General features: G+C 43.8%; 1 protein-coding gene and 1 pseudogene across 1 annotated transcript in view; one reads left to right on the plus strand and one right to left on the minus strand.

Moving 5' to 3' along the window:
* Nucleotides 1–862, plus strand: part of rnf150b (ring finger protein 150b) — a 6,517-nt gene extending 5,655 nt beyond the window's left edge. Inside the window, exon 7 of the mRNA XM_060893793.1 lies at nucleotides 1–862. This exon is cut by the window's left edge and continues 1,040 nt beyond it. The gene's annotated coding sequence lies outside the window, so the exon portion shown is untranslated.
* A 170-nt stretch (nucleotides 863–1,032) lies between these two features.
* LOC132861832 (protein phosphatase methylesterase 1-like) overlaps nucleotides 1,033–5,000 on the minus strand; it is a 9,223-nt pseudogene continuing 5,255 nt past the window's right edge.

Below are 5,000 nucleotides of genomic sequence, written 5' to 3' on the forward strand. Positions count from 1 at the left end.
ACTGGCTAATATTTGAGCTGCTAAAGCAGTGCGTAGCTCAGCAGGACGATCGCTACATCCTCTGGAGCGGGTTTTATAGTCCGGAAAATACGCTACGCTACGTAGTTTTCGGCAGACTATCGGCTTTCGCCGCCTTTACGTCCTCAGAAGTGTTCGCTTTACGATGTTAGCGTCGTTACATGTGATTGTGGGTGGAAACAAAATGGCTGCTCTGGAAAACCTTTTTTTTCTTTTGTTTTTTTATTGTTCTGTCAGTTAAGACGCTGAAATTTTTTAGAGACAATGCAACAGAATAGACAAAAAGTCTGTTTATTCGGTGTAGAACTATTCAGACCGCATTCGATTTAATAGACTAGATTTAAAAAGGCCACGCCCACTCTACGCTAACCCGACGCTAATCTCGTATTCCAGACATCGTTGGCCTTTCCGTCAGGACTTAAAGGCTGCACTCGTTCTGCTCGACAATCAGCTAATTCGTTCGTCCCTACGTGGAATTTTCTCCCATCGCATCTTCTCCTGAGCCGAGCGGATCGATTTTAACCGAGAAAAAAAAAGAGCAGTGTTTTTATTTTTCTATAGAAGTGCGTTCGAACGGTGGACGAGCGCAACGTTCAGAGACGCTGCGAGAGGAACAAAACGTGTGACTCGAGAGTTGTTTTTTTTTTTCGCTCGTGTGAGTTTTATGTTTCCAGAAAGTGCTCTTGACCTCGTGGACCACAGCATTTCATACGCCTAGAGCATGACGGCAAGCCTTTGCACGCTTGTCTGTGTGATGTGAGCGGATCTCATTCGACTTCGTATCTTTTTCCTCCGCAGGGTAATTTTATTGTATATTGTAAATAGAAGCATTTTGTCAAACCCATTCTTATTTTTTCTCTTTATTCTGTGGTCTTGTGCACTTTATCTGGTTCGACATGAAAATGTGAAACGTACACACACACACACACACACACACACACACACACACACACACACACCCTTGAGCTTCTGCTCTTTTCTGGTCAATATTCTGCACGTGGCTCAGACTGTGAATTGAATATGAATAAATTTTATTGTGATTTATTTTCAGTAAAGCTTTTCATTCCCACTGAAACGCCATCACGTTTACTCAGATATCGATGCTGATACGCTACGCTGCCGTTACTTGCATCACACACACAAAAGAAGAAAAAGAAGACGTAATATCCGGAAGAAGAAGAAGCAGTAAAGTAAACAGTGGCACGTCGAAACACAACCAAAAGTCATGATCATAACGGTGATGAGAAGAAAACTGCTGGCGCTGTGAGGTTTTCTACCTCGCCTCGAGAGGGCGCTGTTGAGACGACACCCGCTGCCAATCAGACGCGCTGTGGACAAACAGGAAAAGAGCTTCACTCATAACTCAGTAAATAATACTTTGGCACCGGTACCAGTGGTACCTTAGTGCTGCTCGGCTGTCATTTGCATACCGGAAGATCATTGGCTGTAATATTTTATGATGCAATAACACGCTCGTCACGTCTTCACGACGTTTTGTTAAAAGACCGTATGGAAGTTTTACTTGAAAACTATTTTAATTATAATTACATTACATTTATTTTTTAATTTAAATAATTTAAAATATTTTAAAATAAAATAATTTAAAAAATTATTACAATTATTATTACATTCATTACATTTACTTTCACTCAGGTTTTCTTATGAAATGTTAATGTAATGTGTGTGGAAAGAGGTCCGAGGTGGTCACACTCACCTGCTGGAGTTCACCGCATGAAGGGGTACGAGGAGCTGAGGAACGAGACGGCACACACACACACACACACACACACACACACCGATCCATTAGGAACACTGCACACTAGAATAATCGCTGAAAGACCTTTAATAGTTGACGTCTGTATAAAGTGACCTTTAATTAGATTAGTTGTTACACCCAGAGATCCAGCTCTCACCTCTTGGTTTCACTGCGAGCTTCAGCAAACTTGTGTCTGGTCATGAAGCCAGCAAGAGCGTCAGCCACCTGGAAATAACACACAGGTGGAGTTCATGCCTACGTGTGTAATACTGTCGCAACAACAATATTAGGACCTTGATGATGAAAGTTTGTCTTTTAATTCACTTCTAATGTTCTACATTTTTTAATTACTTCTATAAGGAACTGATTTAAACTGTATAAAGTTTATACACCACTGTATTGTATGACTCCTACCTTGTCTGGTGTGTCCTCATGCACGGCATGACCACAAGGGGGCAGCACCTGCATCATGAATTTACCTGGAAACAAGTAAATAAATAATTTTTTTTTTTACAGAGTCATAATCGTTTTGATCGATAATATTAATTTCTTTGTACAAATGACACCACACACAGCTCTTTATTAATGATAGTGATTATTAAAATGATTTATTTTAGATGATTTAATTATTAATGAGTTTCCTTTGGCACTGTATGTGAGTGAAAGGGGGCGTGGCCGGTGTGTTTTTGTCATGCATAGTGAAGAGGGCGTGGTCTATGTTTGTCAGCCATAGTGAAGAGGGCGTGGTCTATGTTTGTCAGCCATAGTGAAGAGGGCGTGACCGTTGTGCGTTAGTCAGCCATAGTAAAGAGGGCGTGGCCTGCGTGTTTGTCAGCCATAGTGAAGAATGCGTAGCCATAGTGAAGAGGGCGTGGTCTATGTTTGTCAGCCATAGTGAAGAGGGCGTGACCGTTGTGTGTTAGTTATTCATAGTGGAGAGGGCGTGGCCTGTGTGTTTGTCAGCCGTAGTGAAGAGGGCGTGACCGTTGTGTGTTAGTTATTCATAGTGGAGAGGGCGTGGCCTGTGTGTTTGTCAGCCGTAGTGAAGAGGGCGTGACCGTTGTGCGTTAGTCAGCCATAGTGAAGAGGGCGTGGCCTGCGTGTTTGTCAGCCATAGTGAAGAATGCGTAGCCATAGTTAAGAGGGCGTGGTCTGTTTGTCAGCCATAGTGAAGAGGGCGTGACCATTGTGCGTTAGTCAGTCATAGTGAAGAGGGCGTGGCCTGTGTTTGTCAGCCATAGTGAAGAGGGCGTGGCCGTTGTGCATTAGTCAGCCATAGTGAAGAGGGCGTGGCCTGTGTTTGTCAGCCATAGTGAAGAGGGCGTGACCGTTGTGTGTTAGTTATTCATGGTGGAGAGGGCGTGGCCTGTGTGTTTGTCAGCCATAGTGAAGAGGGCGTGACCGTTGTGTGTTAGTCATTCATAGTGGAGAGGGCGTGGCCTGTGTGTTTGTCAGCCATAGTGAAGAGGGCGTGACCGTTGTGCGTTAGTCAGCCATAGTGAAGAGGGCGTGGCCTGAGTGTTTGTCAGCCATAGTGAAGAATGCGTAGCCATAGTGAAGAGGGCGTGGTCTATGTTTGTCAGCCATAGTGAAGAGGGCATGACCGTTGTGTGTTAGTTATTCATAGTGGAGAGGGCGTGGCCTGTGTGTTTGTCAGCCATAGTGAAGAGGGCGTGACCGTTGTGCGTTAGTCAGCCATAGTGAAGAGGGCGTGGCCTGCGTGTTTGTCAGCCATAGTGAAGAATGCGTAGCCATAGTTAAGAGGGCGTGGTCTGTTTGTCAGCCATAGTGAAGAGGGTGTGACCATTGTGCGTTAGTCAGTCATAGTGAAGAGGGCGTGGCCTGTGTTTGTCAGCCATAGTGAAGAGGGCGTGGCCGTTGTGCATTAGTCAGCCATAGTGAAGAGGGCGTGGCCTGTGTTTGTCAGCCATAGTGAAGAGGGCGTGGCCACTCCTCAAAGCTAGTGAATGTTTTAAAGCTTTAAATTATACACAATATGTAAAAGATCTTTGTTCACCAGTTCTTCCTGTTTTCAGAGGAACCTTTAGATGTTTCGGTGTAGAACCCTGCCCTCTAGAGCAGGAGAAGAACCATCTAACCATCTAAAGTACACTGTGTTTGAAGAAGCTAAAATCTTAAACACAAATCTCTTCTGTTACTCTCTTATAAGCTTCAGGGTTGTACATGACTGGTGTTAATGTCCAGTATTTGGCACATTATAGACTGGAGTGTGTGTGTGTGTGTGTGTGTGTGTGTGTGTGTGTGTGTGTGTGTGTGTGTGGGTTATTATTAGCAGTAAAGGTACTTGACTGACTGCACCAGGTGTCTCCTCAGTGATATGTGATATTTTGGCCTCCCAGTGAGAGCAGAGCGTCTAAAGCACACAGACTCACCTTGCATTTGGCCGATGGTTAAGTCTCTGTCCAATCGATCGATACCTGAACACAGGACACACAGCTCTTTATAATTAACACCATCAGTGTGTGAAGGTTATTATTGAAGTATGTGCACTGTTCTCCAGTCTCTCAACAGGTTTATGCAAACACAGGAACATACTTTGTGTGTGTATGTGTATGTTAATTAACCTCTCCTTTTGAATTAAAGGGATGATTGTGGTCATTGTAATGTTTTATGGAGGTCATTTTTCTCTTTAACGTGTGTGTTTGTGACCTGCGAGCAGCAGCAGCTTGGGCACGTTACAGCCCAGGAACAGGTTGGAGATTCCTCTGAACCAGCCGTCCCAGTACTTTTCCGCTTTAGAAAGGTCGATTCTCCAACTGTACACGCTGGAGGGCTGTAGGAACACACACACACACACACACACACACACACACAGAGTCACACAACCATTTCTGTATTCTGACATAATAGCAAATAAACTGCCAACTGTATGTACAGATATCTGTCTGTCTGTCTGTCTGTCAATCCATCCATATATGTTTAATATTTTCAATCCGTCTGTCTTTCTGTGTTTATCTTTCTCTGTCTGTCTGTCTGTCTGTCTGTCTGTCTGTCTCTCTGCTTACATCTAGCCTGTTCATTTTGTCTTTCTATCCATCTGTATCTCTAGCTCTCTTATTGTTCATCATGTCTACGAGTTCCTGTCTGTCTCTCACTACGCTATCAGTATGTATGTCACCTGTCTGTCTTACACTCTAGCAATTTGTCCAGCGTTCTGTCTGAATTAATTTAGCCCTGGAGAATAATATTAGAGAGAGTTCTCTGT

This window comes from Tachysurus vachellii, chromosome 19, assembly GCF_030014155.1.
Source record: "Tachysurus vachellii isolate PV-2020 chromosome 19, HZAU_Pvac_v1, whole genome shotgun sequence".
Taxonomy (NCBI): domain Eukaryota; kingdom Metazoa; phylum Chordata; class Actinopteri; order Siluriformes; family Bagridae; genus Tachysurus; species Tachysurus vachellii.